We start from the raw sequence: 17,648 nt of genomic DNA on the forward strand, positions 1-17,648 counted from the left end.
GGGAAAAATTTATTTGCATACAGAGAAAACAAAAAGTCAGCATACCATTCGAAGCTGGTTGAAACCATGTTTCAGCTGAAAATAGCACTGCTGATTTCCCTGGAGTCTCAGTACTGACACACAACTCTGCCTTGGGATGTCTTTCTTGTTCTACACCTGGCTTTGGGCAGCAGTCTTAGTTGGAGCTCCCTTATTTTGGGGACAGAACTGGAGAGCTACAAAGTTAAAGGAATATTTGCTAAGATAGTGTAACCCCAAAGGGATCACAAAATCTATCAACAGAAAGACGCTGCTCTCCAAGGCTGCACTGCAGAGTGCACAGGCCCTTCCTTTCCCTCTTGGGTCTGGGCAGAGAGCTCACAGGCGTCTAAAATGCTGCAGAGTCGAGATTGATCAAGTGAAGCTTTACTTATGAGGATGGACTAGAAAAGAAATATCTCCACACTTTACCCACATAAGCTTCCAAGTAAGCCTGACAGTATTAATGAGGCAAACACAACTTTTCTCTCTGCTTTGGCAAGGATGTTGGAAGATCTTTAGCATCACTTTTGTCCATCCAAAATTAGTATACCCTCCAAAGCAGATAGACTCATCAGGACACCATGCTGTCCATAAGGAAGATGAGGCCTGTTCATGGAAGAAACTTCTCTGAGCTCTGTTCAACAGCCTCCTAGGACTCAGTCACAACAGAGAATGAAAAAATTACAAATTACATAAACAAAACATAAACTCATAACCCTCTCATCTTTGAGACTGGTATTACCTTGTGTTTCCTCATTTCCAACTTCCATCACCAACCTTCAGACTTGCTTTCTCTTGTTGCCGTGTTACTAGAGTAGTCCATGCAGTGTCTGCTTGGCAAAGCTGTCACAAAAGGTTCAATTTCTACCCAGGGACTCTGACATATAATTTTGCCATTTTGCTTGATGGGTGCAAACAAACAACTGCTGCCATCCCACTGACAAGTATGGTGATCTGAATGTTAATCAGTCCAGGGACAGAAAACTGCTCATCCTAAAATAGCTGCTTATTGAAAGAAATGTATTAAGCTTCTGCCACTGTGAGGAGGGGTGAGCCTTGTACAGCAGCAATGTGCCAGGCTAGAGCAAGTCCACACCTATCATGGCAAAGTCTCTGTGACTCTTCACTAATCCACTACTGTTGTTTCTGTCTTGAAATCTGATCTCCTTTTATTTTTAATACAGGTCCTCTTCCTCTTTTACTAGAGCAATAAAAGGTAGGACAACTTGAATACTGAGGGCAAGAAATCACTCTATCTCCCGATGACCTGGTGCCAGCATTGGGTAAGACCTTGGAAATTAAATATTTCCTTTCAGCTGCAATAACACATGTGGTTATGTTTTTGTCCACAAAGACTACCTTACAGAAGATATTACATGAAACAGAATTTCTTGAGTGTTTAATTTTATTTTGTTTGACAGTATCTCTCTTCTTATATTAAAATTAGAGGATACAGCCTTTTTACCACCTCCAATTGAAATGTCATTGAAATGTCATTATGTAACATATTTTTGTTATCATCCTAGTGACTAAAATACTTGGAAAATCCCCTGCCAATGCTCAAGTCTATTTCCCCTCCCAGACAGTCCCAGCTCTGCACCCACCACATCACTCTGTAGCACGAGCTTCCCCCTGAGAGCTAGTGTGGAGATGCTGGCCACATCCCTGTTCCCTGGGACTCTCCATGAAGATGGAGGATGAGCTGTCTTTGTTATCTGTAATCCTGGACTGAAGGGCTACATCCTGCCCAAATCCTGGCCTCCACAGTTCTAGTTAGATACTATATTCCTTCTCCTGTCCCAGTAGTTAAGCTGGGTCCACTGTCCACAGGGACAGAGTTGCAGCATTTCCCTACAGAAATCAGAGGAAGCCACGGGCAGTGTGCCAGGCACAGCAGCTCCTCTGAGGCATTCCCCTGCACAATGCAGGTATGCTTGCTGCCCACCCAGGTGCACTGGCGTCAGATCTCATAAATCTAAAATAACTTCAGCTCTTTGTACATGGGACACTTGTTTTCCTGGGCCTTCAACATGCTGGTCTTTTTATTTTTCTTCTTGGTGTTATAATTAACACACCTATCCTCACGCACAGGCTGTACTTTTTATCTTGCACCTCACAGATGTCAATTATTATTTTCATGGTAGCATGGCATTTTATGAGATTGTGTTGGCTCCTAGGTAGGAAATACAATTGGACTGCCTGGAGTGAAACTGTTATTGAGGTAGTCTCTTCCCAGTTATTACATCTCCAGACAGAATTTGTAACCCTCAACTCAGTGTACCATGGTGGACTTAGAGAATACCCTTAGAGGTTCCTTCCTCCTCCTTCAAGGAGGAGGCTCTAAGGATGTTGACCTTAAATGCAACTTGCTGTTGTGCTGCTAAAGGCGAGAAGTAACTGACAGAATCTCCAATTTTAATGTTTCATTTACTGTTCAAAGAGCAGTGGTTTAATGAAACTGCTTTTTACAACACAGTACCAAGCAGATTAAACTAACCTTACATAAATGCATTTCCTTTCCCATTTTGATCATTGGAAACTTGCAGAAGCTCTTTTCTGCCAAAAGAGATAACATACATCTATTCTATGAAGAGGGTTTTATTTTGTTGAGGGAACGGATCTCCTCTTATTCAAAGGAAAATACTCATCAATAATCAGCTTTTATTTTTTTCTGTGAATATACTTAATGGTGCTGGTTGAAAGCCAGTCTCCTCTGAGACAACTTGAAGTCAACTCGTTCACATGCAGAAGTAACACTCTACTGTATGACTAATTTATTTCCTAATTAGCAGCTGGCAAACTATTATTATTTTTAATTAAATCATCCACCAAGGCTCATTGTGAAACAAGTAACTCTTTGTCATTAATACAAAGTTAGATCCTGACATTTATATATTAGCCCAGCTAACATAAAAGGCAAGCCCTCCAGAGCTGTACGAGGCCTGTGCACCACAGACCATCCATCTGTGTTTGTGTGCAAATGCCCTCACACTGACACATGCTGATCTGCACACAACACACACACACAGGCTCGTACATGCATTTTTCAGCATGGTTTTCAGCTCATGTATATTCTGAATGTTTCCTTCATGTGGTTCAGTACCTATGTAGGTATAGATCAGCCGAATGTCTATAGTTATGCCCAGGAATGTCTGTATGTTCTCCTTCATGTTTATTAAATGTGAAACTCTCTAAGGTAAGGTTTGCTTTATGGCACATGAGCAGTAATCTGTGTCAACAGGTGCAGTCTGAGTTGAAGGCAGAGTGAGGATCTTGACTGAATTCAATCTGTTGATCCTAACACACTCCGTTTTTGCAGCTGCGCTGCTTTACAAACTTGCTGCGTCACATAAGTACCATATAAATATAACTTACTGAGAAGTATGAGAGACCTTGAGCAACTGAAGCGTTATTAATAGTGGAGTGGTCTACAGCAGCCAAGCTGTATTAGACAAGATCAAGTCTGCCTGAAACCCAGCAAGTGGAAATGTTCTGAGGGGTTTATTCCTGTGCAGGAAAGAGCAGTTAGAGGAGCAGCACTGGTTCCTTCACTGGAAGGAAAATGAATTCTAGAGAAACAGGCATAAGAAGCAAAAACCAGAATCACACACCAACCCTGTCTACCATTTGCTTTTGCTTTCTCCAGCCTTTTGCAGTGTGGATGTCTCTTGAGGCTGAGGGAGATGGGTCCATGTCACCATGGGAGGAAGGCACCCGTCTCCTGCAGAGTGCTCTGCGGTGCTGCAAGGCTGGGGCAGGCTCTCCTCCAGAGCCCAAGGATCAGCCAAAGGAGAGGAATGGCAGCTGAAAAATAGAGTCATCTCCTTTCCCAATAACCTCTTCTTGCCTGCCTACCCTCATGTGTGCCCTGCCTGCTCACCCCATCTGACATGCAGACTCCACTCTGCTGTCAGAGCGCCATGCTTACTCAGCTGTGTTCCAGCTGAGTCCTGAAATGGCTTTGGGGTTTCCAGTGCCACCAGGGTGTAAAGCATCCTTATAAACCTACAAATGCCACTAATACTGGTTTGAGGAGTGGGAAGCAGGAACAATCAATTTTAGAGTAAAAGCTGTGGGGTTTACAAAGTTTTTTATCCTGAGACCTATCCCAAGCAAGGAATGGCTAGGAAGGTGACCATGAGCAGTGGTTTGAACCCACCATAGCTCCCACATGCTCAGCTCCTACAGCAGAGCCATACATAGACTGCCTGTCCGAAACCTCTGGACGCTTTCCATCTGCATCAGGCATGCAGCATCCGGGCAATGCCAAGGCACTGTGGTCCAGCATGGAAAATTCAGGCTTTAAGTAATGTCAGGCTGAGCTTTCTGCTGGGACAGCTTCATTTAAGGAAATTGTTAACCGTGGTGGTGGCTTTCCTACAGCCCGTGGTGAGGCTGTAAGGCCATGCTTAGAGAAGTGGGGGCAGGCAGGGCTCAGTCCCTGTGCCAGCCATTCCCACATGGAGAAAGGTTTTCTTGCCCCTCCCATCCCCCCGGTAATGTTGCATAAGGGATTTACATCTACCCAAAGTTCTTTGTGAGATAGGAGCAGCTCATTATTTTTAATAGCTCTGACATCATTGTCAGTCATGGATTTACCAAAAGGATAATGGGCTGTTGTTTGTCACTGCCTCTAGCATTAGCCCCGTGGTGTCAATGGGCACACCCAGTCATATAACGTAAGCAATTACACAGCCTCCATCTTTACCTTAGGGCTACAGTCCATTCTTTTTAAATCATCCTCAGCCTTGTGTCTCTAACTTGTACTAGAAACATCACCTGCTCTCTAGGCACCTTCCTAATGGGTGTTATGAAAAGATCAGATTATTTTGTGGCTGAGAAAGAGGAGAATTTTCTTCTTTTTCTTAAATGCCAGAAGACGTTGAAATTTTCAGTTGATCAGTAGATGCAAGAATATTGTTTCTGGGATTTTTTTATTTTTAAGGTAATATCCCCTAAACTTCCACCCCTAACCAATTTTCAACTTATTTAATTTTTTAAAATAAATAAATAAACTATTTCCAGGTCTATTTACTCTAATCAAAATCAGAGTACACATTGGCATTTGAGTGGTACTTTTAATCTATTTTTCTCCTTATGTAATGACACACGTCTCTGTTCAATTAGGTGACTCATCATACACTTCAGCATTAGAGTCCTCTGAAAAACAGAGCATAATGCATTCCTGAGACTTACGTACTTCTTAAAAAAAAAGTTATAGTCAACCGAGATTGATAGAAACAAATAAGGTTCAGTCCCACTTACATAATTTAAAATAGTGTGGTCTATTTCACCACAGCACCCATTTTAAAAATGGTAGCACCACTTGTGATTCATAGGAGTATGAATCCTGTCACATAATTACACATTTAATTCCATTTAGCCACCTACATACATCACCTTGCTTTTCACCTTTATTGTTATTCTTTCCTACTTCACCCAGGCTAATGTGGTCCCAGAGCTCTTCTAAAGTAGTAACAAAGACATGCGCGCATATTTATTTATTTATTTCATTTTAATTGATTGATTGATTGATATACTGTGCTTCTAGGCTGCTAGTTTTTTCTGAAATTCATTGCATAGGTAGGTAGCAAAAAAAGTCTCACTCTGCTAAACATAAAGCAGAGAGGCCTAGCAGGAGAGATGCATTTTGCAGTATCTGGGAGGGAATCAGTGCCTTTGGGAGATTTGGATCCTCTTGCTTTTCAGTTTGTCCCAGCATGATGGAACCTGCAGCCACAGCCAGGCCGTATCACAGGGCAAACCCCGTGATACCAATGCTATCTCACAACTAGTCATCAGATTGCTCAGTTAGTTTGGCTCTCCTAAGCAAGCAGGAATCAGAAACTGTTTTATGGGAATGTTCTTTCATAAAAGAATAAGGTGTGCCTGGTGGCCAAGAGCTATAGGAAAGTTGTTATCCAAACCCAGGGGACTGGGTATTGGCATTGTCAGTATCAGCCCCCTCAACATCTCAAGACAAACCTCACAGGCCTTGGGAATCTACATTTGGGCTTTAGTTTTAAAGAGCCTGAGAAATCTGAGCACCTGGCTGACATTCCCACGATGCTCCCAGGGGCTGGAATCAAAGTGTGGTACAGCCCAGTACAGCATCCAGCAGGCTCATTTCCAGGTGCAAGGCATTGCAAACCTGTGGGACACTCAGTGTGGACCTCTGTGGCATGGCTGTGCATCTGGAGGAAAGGGAGGCAACTCGTGGTTTGCTGTAATGTGAAAAGCAGTTCTTCCACAACTTTGAGATTTATGTGTTCATTGTGTGTATAAGGAATTGAGAGGAACAATGTGTGATATCAGTTTAAGATATGCCGTAACAAAGACACAATAAAAGTCAGATCAAGCCATAAGTCTTTCATCAAGATTAAAAAGATTAAAATATTAAAAACACTTCAAAGCAGTGACATTATTATTTACTTTAAAATAATAGCTCATTCTTATTTTAGGCAGTTGATGCAACAATGGTACAATACTATAAAGAGTCCAGATGACAAAAAATGTTAGGGTTTACCATGTGTGGAGGAAGTTGCCAAAATATCAACAAATATAAAAATTACAAGTATCAGAGCAGTTCAGGAGATCTGTACAATGGATTTGAGCAATCCTGTCTGCACTGGATTATTTCTACAGAAATAATACTGGAATTTTTCCCCACTAATAGACAGCTCCTATTTGAATTACTTATTGGTTCATATCCTGTGTATGAATTGACATGTTATTCAGACTGAAGATGTAGGAATTAGTTCTACACTTCTCTTGGTGCATTCAGTAAAGCTGATTTTTCATGTGTGTTGCCCTTGAGCAGTGTCTGTCTCTGGCTATCTCTTTGGCTATCCCTTTTCCCATAGCATTGCTTCCCAAGGCCCTCTACGACTTGTGCTCAGGGATTGCCATGTTGACACCCACACAGAAGGGAAAGGAAGGAAGTGGTGGAAGGAAGTGGCAGAAAGAAGGAAGTGGCGGAAGGGAGGAAGGGAGGAAGTAGCGGAAGGAAGTGGCGGAAGGAAGGAAGTGGAGGAAGGAAGTGGCGGAAGGAAGTGGCGGAAGGAAGGAAGGAAGGAAGGAAGGAAGGAAGGAAGTGGCGGAAGGAAGTGGCGGAAGGAAGTGGCGGAAGGAAGTGGCGGAAGGAAGGAAGGAAGGAAGTGGCGGAAGGAAGGAAGGAAGGAAGGAAGGAAGGAAGGAAGGAAGGAAGGAAGTGGCGGAAGGAAGTGGCGGAAGGAAGTGGCGGAAGGAAGGAAGTGGCGGAAGGAAGGAAGTGGCGGAAGGAAGGAAGTGGCGGAAGGAAGGAAGTGGCGGAAGGAAGGAAGTGGCGGAAGGAAGTGGCGGAAGGAAGGAAGTGGCGGAAGGAAGGAAGTGGCGGAAGGAAGGGGCGGAAGGAAGGGGCGGAAGGAAGGGGCGGAAGGAAGGGGCGGAAGGGGCGGAAGGGGCGGAAGGAAGGGGCGGAAGGAAGGAAGGAAGGAAGGAAGGAAGGAAGGAAGGAAGGGCAGCAAGCCAACAGCACTGGTTGATCGTCTTGCTGCAGATGCACAACTGCACAGTTTCCATACTTCCTCTGATACACAAATATTGGCATTTGGAAGAAAGGATGGTCAAAAAGCAATTAAAAGAAGTTCAATTTAATAAAGCTGATAAACTGATCACATTTATTCACACAGCATTAGTAACTTACTGTACTGTCACCTGCTAGAAATTTTTGCAGCCACTTGCACTACTAATAAGAATTTTTGGAATCAGAGCTGAAACTGTAGTTATCATTCACACCCATATTCTCAGAGTAGAAACATCACAGCACTAAAGTACCACTTAATCTCTGGATCTTTACTTTAATTATTCAAATGTTTACCTCACCTGCAATTTACTCCCTTTCCTCTACACCACATAAAATAGATTAAGCTTAGGTACAGGCTAATTATATCTTTTCTTTTGAAACACAGAAAGTTAAATCAAGACATTTGGTTGTGACATTCTTGTCATTTATATTTTCCATAACATGAGAAGAAATAATGTGAACTTCAACAAATACATCTAGTAACTCAAACTCATCAAGCCTCTTGGGGATAAATTTCTATATTTTAAAAAAAGAGTAGCTGACAAATTTCCCCCAAACTGGCTGCAGTAGGTTTATTCCTATTAAAACAAATCAAGTGAAACTGATCAAATCAGGTTGTTTGCTACATTACTGGCTTAAGGAAATGTTATCTGTTTTTACCAAAAGTAATTCTTCAAGTCTCACTACCAATCAAACAAAACTGTGCATCAATGGAGGTGGTAGGAAAGCTAAAGATCAGTGTTTAAATTCAGCAGCTCTCTAGCCTACAGTTCATCCAGAAACCAGCCTGCCTTGCACACAAAATCCATCACTGGACTAAAGGAAGCTAAACTGCACAAAACAGAACATCTTCACAGAGTAATCACTTGAGGAGTGCCTAACATGAGCGTCACAGCAAGGCTGAATGAGAACTACACAGCTGGAAATCGAGTCTTTCCAGTGGGAGGAATCTTCACCCTTATTTCAATTCTTGAAGTCATTGTTGTGCTTAGATGATCTGTGAAATTGTCAGTTTCCAGATTTTAATGGTTGTTAGTGCTGCTTGGATAAAATTCTGCACAATGGCACAAACTCTGCAATGCTTACAAGATACAGAATTCAATATGTATATGTGTATATATATAATTTTACCCAAGATACAAAGGCCCATTTACAGGAGATAATTACTCAGTGGAGTTTCACTACAGAACTAGACTAGGGGAATAACACAGAAAATTAGAGCAGAAAAGTCATCAGATGCAGTTTTGTGCATGTGAGCAGATGAAGGGACAGCAAGCATTACCTGCACCTTCCTGCAGAGCGTGCCTTTAATGATGCAGAAAGTAGTGAAATCACCAATCAGAAAAAAGGGGAAGAATGCTGAAGTTATGATAGATACAGAAAGAAGAACTACTATCCCAATGATTCACTTCTTTTAAAAATTGAAAGAACTGTTTCAAAACAATAAAGTAGAAAGATTTTGACTGTGTGAGCTTTAGGACACCAGTGATAGAAGATCAGTTTATTAAGTACAATGCAATGGATAAAGAAATCGCTCTCTAGAATTCAAACGGCTAATGTTCCAACTGAGCAGAATGTGAGAGATGGAAGAGCTTTCCTTGCTGCAATGTCATGCTTGGTAATTTTAACAAACAAACAAACAAATAAACAAACAAACAAATTGAACAAGAATAGAGCTGAAGTGCCAAAACAGTGAAAGGCAGTAGAGCTTCTGATGGAAGAAATCCCATAGGAATACTATGTGGAAGACTTTGGCAAAGAGGAGTGACACATCACGACAACAGAAAAACAAGCAAACCCTCCCCCTGCAACACAAAACAACAAACCCAACCCCCCAATAATTAGATGGAATTAATAGATCCAGAGAAAGATAAATCCACACAATGTACAGGTCACAGAAGGTGGTAATAGCTGAAAGAAAAAAAGAAAAAATTGAGCACTGCCCTTCTAACCATGTGATGCACTTAAGAAAGGCCAACTATTCCAAAGAGAAGAGGAAATACACTATCCAGGAGTATGTGTTATGGTTTGCCTCCTGTCAACAGGTAAACCCCACACAGCTGCTTGCTCACTCCCCACCAGTGGGACTGGGGAGAAAACTGGAAAGTTAAAAAAACTAGAAAACCTGGGGATTGAGATAAAGATAGGTTACTAGAAAAAGCAGAAATTGCCCATGAAAGCAAAGCAAAACAAGGAATTCATTCCCTGCTTCCCATGACAGCAGGTGTTCATCCATCTCCAGGAGAGCAGGGCCACCTCTTGTGTAATGGTGACTTGGGAAGACAAACACCATAGCTTCAAACATCCCTCCCCTTCCTGCTACTTCTCTCCACTTTTTCTACTGAGCATGGCAGTCAAGAATGTCCCTTGGGTCTGCTGGGTTCAGCTGTTCCAGCTCTTCCAGCTCCCTGTGCACCCCCAGCCTGGTTGCAGATGTGGTTGGTTGAGAAGAAGAAAAAGCCTTGGCTCTGTGTGAGACCTGCTTGGCAATAACAAAAACATCCCTGTGTTATCAACACTGTTCAGAACAAATCCAAAACACAGCCCTACTGGGAAGAAATTTAACTCCATCCCATGCAAAACCAGTGCAGTATGGAAATACCTACCTCTGTTTAGAGCTCCTCCTCTCCATTCAGGACATGGATATTCCAGTGTTTGTGTGTCAACAGGTACATCATGGTGTACCAGATCTGCATATTTCATGTCAGCTCAATGGGTGTCAATTGTTTTTGGCAAGCTGCCTCCTCAATGAAGATTTATACAAGCTCTGATTTGTGCACTGATCAAACCATGATGGTCAGTAAAAACAGAGGTTTCTGCTCATTTATTATTTACCTGTGATGTTCTTTCCATTACTGGCTGCAGTACTAGTGCCAGATGAGTTTCATGAAGTGCTGCATGTCATCAGGAAAAGGCTTCACTGATAACAAAACTCACCTGCCATATGAGCTGAGCTTTGCAGTATGGCAAACACATTAGAAAATTTCACAGCCTAAACACAGTGTGGCACAGGCAATTACTTGGGAAAAAAAAAAAGGAAAAGAGCACCTCACCTTTCTAAAGCACCCAGAAGGCAAGCTGTTAAGAAACTAGAAATCACCCCCAGCTATGTGAGCCTGTAATTGAAGTGCCTGAGGCTTTTTACTCCTGGGCTACCCAAGGTCTTGGAGCCCTGTTTACCATGAGAAAATATCTACAGAGACCAGCCATGAACTGATCTGGGCCTGTAACTAGGGTTCACATTGCGTGGTACAGAGCAGGCAGAATAACAGAACCATTTGTTTGCCTTCAGGAAGTGCCTGGCCTGGACCTTCCTTCTCTGTGAAGTGAAACTGTGCCATCAGCAAATAAGCCCTCAGGAAACTTCCAAGAGGCATCTGTTGTGATTTAACCTCATCATTACAGTACGATCCACAGCTGTCACATCAATGCCCAGTTGATCTAGTTTTAGGGTACCACCTTATTATCTTGCAGATGCCTGTAAGCAACACCATACTATTGCAACAGCTTAGCAGAACACAGAAAGAGAGTGAGACAGGAGAAAACAGAATTTTTTTGTCTGACCCCAAAGTTCAGCTTTCAGATGTGACTGCTGCGATTGATTTTCAGCCCCCTCCATAGGGGGAAGACTGAGTAAAATGATTACACACCTTCTCTCAGCATTTTTCCTCCTAGAATGAAGAAAATACAGTAGAAAAATCACTTATTTAGGTGTACAAAGAGAAGAACTGAGAATAGATTCAGGCAAACCCTGTCCTGTCTCCCCCCTCTATAGTTACTTGTAGGCACTTTCTTTCATACAGTGTATTTTTCTGAGGTTTTATGTTATCATTGCTAAATAAATGGTGACCCAATATTTACATCAGTAAGTAGCTCTGAGATCTTTGCAACTTTTACAGCATTCCTGTAGGAGTGTTCTAGACCAAAGCAGGCTGTTCCACCTGCAGTGGACTTTTGCTACATCAGAACCCATTGCATTCCTCTCTTGTGCCTGCAGCTGCTATTTTGGTTAACAAGATATGCTCTGACATAAAATAGCCTGAAGAGTAACATTGTGCTTTTGCAAAGGCAGGGGGCTTGATGCTCAATTTTGTGAAGAATAACTTCCCAATTAACAGTTTTAGTGGAACACAACAAAAATTATCAGCTCTTCTTAATCCCTCCTGAAAAGAAAGTTTCTATATGCCTATGTAACAATTGCCAAAACCAGCTGAGGACTCTTTCCCACCTTGTGTGGCAGGTATACATGTGGCTGTCCAACTGCAAAGTGTGTGGGATGCACAGTCTCTGTGCAGCCCCCAAATTTAGCACATCCATTTAGATATTCTCTAGACATCTTCTACACTAGATATATTCTACACAAACAAGAAATTGTGAATTAAGGAATTAAGTGCAAGGTTGTCTAGATGTCAATTCCTTGACCTGAATTACCTAGAGGTTCTGAAGGGTGTTCAAGCAGGCACTTGGCTTTGAACTCTGGTGGACATTTGTGCTGGGCAGTAGACATGGATGGTGTTTTCAATGTAGGATGTATAAATGTGTCAGACAGCAAGCTGTTAGTGGTGATCAGCAGATTAGGGACCCTGTCTATGTCACCTAGGAAAAATTCATGCCTTTTGTTGGTCCACAGAGAAAAAAAATCGCTGTTTCCTATCTGGTGTGTAGGGATAGAGAGCACTTCCAGTACATGTGGAACCACAATCTTCAAAACAATATATATTTTTAGTAGATTCTAAGTTTTCCTTGTAGCCTTTCAATCCTTTTTTTTTTCATTAAAAAAGAGGGAGACAGACTTTTTGCAGGGGCACTTAATGATAAGACAAGGGGGGGATGTTTTTAAACTAAAAGAGAAGAGATTTAGCATGGGTGCTAAGAATAAATTCTTTACTGAGGGAGTGGTGAGACACTGGCACAGGCTGCTCAGAGATGTTGTCATTGCTCCCTCACTGAAAGTGTTCAAGGCCAGGTTGGATGGGGCTTTGAGCAACTTGGTTGCTGTTGGGGTTTGGAACCAGGTGATCTTTGAGATCACTTCCAACCCAAACTATGATTTTAGTATTCAGTGATTCACTAGATGTATTCCCAAGATAACCAAAAAGAGCTTTGTCTTTTTTCAGCTGTGCTAGGCTGGCACTGAATTACAGCAGAGGCAGTCCTCACTCTTGACAAAAGCTTGTAAGGAAGCTGGGATGCCTCACAGCAGGTTAAGCTGGCCATGAAGCACCTAGATTTACCCTTTACCTTGGCCAGCTAAGTATATGGTAAATCAGACTACACACAGAGATTGGAGTATCTAGAAAAGAACTGAAACTTATACCCATCAGCTTTCTACCACAGCATAACCAGCACCTCTACCCTGGGGAAGAAAGTACTTAAAGAATGTGGTTACATGGTGATTAAAATGCAAAATTCAATTCTATGGCAGGTTTAGAACTCAACTGGACAAAGATTTGATAACAAGGTCATGTTAACAAAAAGATAAATTTGATGGCTCCTGTCCTGGAAGGGTGGAAGTGGGGCTTGAAGTCAAAGCTTTCCTGGTCAAGACATTTCTGGGAACAAAGGCTTTGTGCATGTAACATTGCTCAGATTTGCAAAGCACCTGGTCTGCAGCAAGTGACTGCCACTACAGTCCTGGAGTTCAGCCCTGGCACCAGCAGCCATGCACAAACCAGCCTGGCAGACAAAGCTGTGTGTGAAAATCTGGCAGGCAAAGGGCTCCTGATGCAGATTTTAAGTTGTCACTAATTACAGAAACATTTTTTCTATCCCTGTTACATCCAGAGCACATATTACAGGAGATAATTGCTTCTGGAATGCAATTAGGCTGTAAAATTGTTATATTAAAAGCAATGCATTAATAAAATGTTTATTCTGGGCTTTGATACAGCGATAGCTTTCTGGAAAAAGGAATTGCTCTGTGTTGAATGCTGATGTACATACATATATGTTCCTTTTTTTTAGGAAAGAATTTAGTGACTGGTTCCCAATAAGCTGTGATAATTGTCTGTTTTCTACTGTGATCTTTCTATTGCTCCACCAACTGAGTCTTTCCTCAGCAGTGTGAGTATATTTGATCCAAGCTGCACTGCAGGAAAAAGATAAATACTTGTTCTGGTTAAGAAGAGTGGAAATGCACAGCATTTTCTACTGATATTGAAGATCTGCTTTATTATTTTTTAGCAGGAAAAAAATATCTGCTTAGAAACATGACTCATATTGCAGGCAAGGAGTAGTTTAGAGCTGGCAGCTTCCCTCCACTTAGTGCTGTTCACTGTGGAACAAAGGAGAAACATGAAATTCTCACTCCCAGTTTCTCAGAAGAGGGCAAATGTGGCATTAGGTCTCAGCTGAGCCCTCAGTAGCACTTGGGTCTCAAATCCATCAATGCATTAAAGTAGATATCACTTAAGCTGGGAAAGCAGAAGGAGGAGAAAACGGAGGAGGAAGAAATGGAGGAGAAGAAGAAAAAGGAATTATTTGTGTAGCCATTGAGGAATGTCACTGTGATACAATTAGCAGATGTATCTCTCTGCTCTTAGCTAGAGGAGTATTTTAAAAGGAACTAAAAGACGCTGTAGAAAGTATGAGGAGTAGAAAACATGTTGCATATTTGATAAGAACAGGGAATGATGTATTTAGCCTAAAAAAATTTCAATCTTTCATTTTCCCAGAAGAAGGACTAATGCAGGCATTATTATTTTAATAGGATTTTTTAAAAACTTGTTGTTACTGAGTAAATATGTATTTCTAAAGACTGTGAAATAACTATAAGAGGAATGACTAAGAGTAATGACTTCAAGGTGCTAGCACAGCCTCTTCTATCTCTCCTTCACACACTGTTGCTCTGGTCCCCACCATATGCTGTTCACACATTCTGTCTTAAGCCAAAACACAGTGTCTCATTGAGACACCGGCCCAACAGGCCAGGAAAGGACTTTCCTGCACAGTCTAATGATTAGCCCCAGCTAAGCTGCCCAGGTGTGGGCATATCAGTGCCTCTTACAGAGCTGTGCAGACCACAGCATGCTGTCTCTTCCAGCATGCCCAGTCAGTGCCCTGTGGCGCAGAACTCCTGCTCCCATTGCAGTTTCCTTGGTGTTTTCCAGTGTCAGCTGTGTTGGATTTCCCAGACTGCTTACCATGCTGCTATTTATTTGCCAGAGCTGGAATAATTTCAGTCCTAGCTGAGTCAAAAGCTTCACTGAAGCATCTCTGCTCCAGCTGGGTCCTCAGTGGAGAATAAGCACAACAGGTAGAATTTCATCGGCAACCCACACAAAGCTCCCACAGAAAGCAAAGGTACTTTCTGGGATACATTGTAGAGTCTGCCTAGTGAGGAAACCTGTGATAAATATAACAACAAATTGCTGCTTAATGAGTAAGACTTCATTTGGCAGAAAGGATTCTTCCACTGACTTCATTGGCATAAACACTGAAGGTGTGGGAAGCCTTGTAATGGAGACGGTGAGGAAGGCGGGGAGGAAGGCTGGGATGGGTCTGTGGTCTAGCAGCAAATAGCCAAGCACATCCTTCAATGTTTTCATAACCTGAATAAGTTCATGCATTTTCATAGAAGGACAGGAAAATGCCTAAAGCAAACACAGTCTTTACAATGTGACAGATGCAGAGGAATAAAATGTGTTTACTGCATATTATTCCTATAGGAAATAAATGCACTTCTACAGAAAGAAAATGGTACTGCAAATATTTTCTATGGCAAGTCCATACAGAGCAACTGATTTTGAATGGCAAGATTTATTTAAGGGGGAAAAAACGGAAGTTAGCAAGAGGTCTTGTGTGAGAAGGACTGAGCAATGTTGTATTTAGAAAATAGATGCTAAAGATGCTAAAGAAGAGATGAACCCACCACTGCTCCTAGTTATGACGCAGTTGGCTAGTGGCTTGGGAAATCTCATTTCTTGCAGGTTGAAGTGGAACCAAGGGGTGACATTTTCTCTTCAGTGGGGAAGTCTGTGCAGAGCAGGTGAAGCTGCCACACAGTGCCTGGTGTCCTTGCAGACATCAGTGTCCTTCCCTGCTCTCAGGCAGTTTGCTCTGTTTGCACTTGGTTGGCATGAATACAGATTGACAGCACGCATTCCAGGTCTGTGTGTTGTGGAAGGCTGAAATAATAGCACATAGGCCTGAAAAACAGGAAATCTAATTACTGGAATGTTGCAATTAATATAATAGGTGATTGAGACTTCACCTGGTAAACAGCTAGATAATGAGCCAATGAGGAGCATGTCTGGAGTTCATCAAAGGGCTGTCTGAGGCCTCCACAGGGCACCTGAGGTATTTTATGACAAAGACATCCAAATATAGCACTTCAGGATCTACAGCATAAACTGAACACATGGTGCTGCTAATGACAGGTGCTGGAGTACATGCTTCACCTAAGGATAAAATAATTACCTGGTTAGAAACACGTGCTAAATGCATGCTAGATGGTAACAACAAAAAGACATGATGCAAAGCATCAAGGATTCATTAAACCCAAGTCCTGCTGAGCCAGCGATGTAGACTGCTTTGATGGCACTCGCTTCCTTCACCAAAACCCAAGTGCTGCAGGTTGCTCAGACATGGCAGGACATCAGTGCCCAGTGCCCAGTCAGCTGGTTCCTTGCATCTCTGGTAGGCAAGTGGGGATCCCATCCCAAAAACCTCAAAGCCGTGCAGCTTTGGCTGTCTCCTCCATAAAGCACCTCAGGTGGAGAGGGAAAGGAAAGGGGCTGCAGGGGAGGGAGGGACCTGCCCTGCCTTGACCTGGTACAATTAGTCACTGCTGGGGCAGCTCATTTCCGCCAGCGGGTGTGAGAGGAAGGAGTGGAGGACTGAGCTGGAAAAACACACAAAGGCAGAGCTGTGCACAGCCAGACGGGGTTAATCCCAGTGGGACTTAGGCTTCTTCCCCTGCCTGCACCCCCAGAAACTTCAGAAAACTCTGACTACAACACATGCATACAAATAAAGACACATAAATAAATATAAACACACATGCACAACAAAGAATTATTTATGCAGGCACAGCAGAAGAGAATTTTTGCAACAATATGAGCTCTGGTGTCAGAGTCAGAGCTGCCAGGGCACAGCCACATCACGCCCAGGACAGCATCAATCTGCCCAAGGGGATTTTGGTGAAATACAGGCTTAGACCATGGTAAAGCAATAGGGTGTTTGTTGCCAGGGATATAGCTTTGTCTTTGAGAGGCAGAAAAAGAAAAAAAAGAAAAAAGAAAAAAAAAAGAAAAAGAAAAAGAAAAAAAAAGAGGGTATAGTTTGATTAACCCCAAAGCTGCTGGAGCAAAGAGGTCTGCTCAGACCCTAGCAGACGGGCTGCTGGCCTTGGGGGCTGAATGCCCAAATTCTTGCAGTGAATGTGTTAGACTATTGCTTTCTTTCCTCCTGGAGATGTTCCCCAGTGCCTGGATGATTCAGTACCTGCCTGATGGCAGCTGGGGAGACAGATGGCTCTGGGTGCTCACCTGAGGCACAAGCACTGAGTTCAAAGCTGCGTCCCAATTAACAGGAGCCAACAGAGAGTGGAACTGCTCCACTCCAGATCCCTCATTCTGCAGCTGGGGCAGAGAAGGACTCTGCACTGTCATCTGCTCACCCTCCACTACCTTTCCCCTGTCAGACTCTGAAGTTTGGTGTTCCATCCTCCCGTGGTGCAGGAAGACAACTGGAGAGCTGGAAGAAAAGGCACAATGTGAACAGCATGTATTTTAGAGGATTTACATTCCAGTAAGGAAAACTTGACACAAAGTTTTCCTTACACTTCATTGGTACACTTCATTGCATAAAAGTAACCTTAAAAGTCTTTCAGTAAAATAATGTAAGAAGGAATTTGAGGCACAGAGATAAATTTAAAACACAGTACGTTATACTTAGTCTGTTACCCTGTTCTTTCTCCCTAAAGGGTTAAAACAATTTTTTTTATGAGAGGAAGAAGGTTAATATAATTTGTGCTAGAAATTATTATTACTATGGCAGAGAAATCAGGGCAAGTATTTTTGTTCATGCCCACGTTTTAGCACGACAATTTACTTTTCTAATG

This window comes from Zonotrichia albicollis, chromosome Z (genome assembly GCF_047830755.1).
Source record: "Zonotrichia albicollis isolate bZonAlb1 chromosome Z, bZonAlb1.hap1, whole genome shotgun sequence".
In the NCBI taxonomy this organism is placed as follows: domain Eukaryota; kingdom Metazoa; phylum Chordata; class Aves; order Passeriformes; family Passerellidae; genus Zonotrichia; species Zonotrichia albicollis.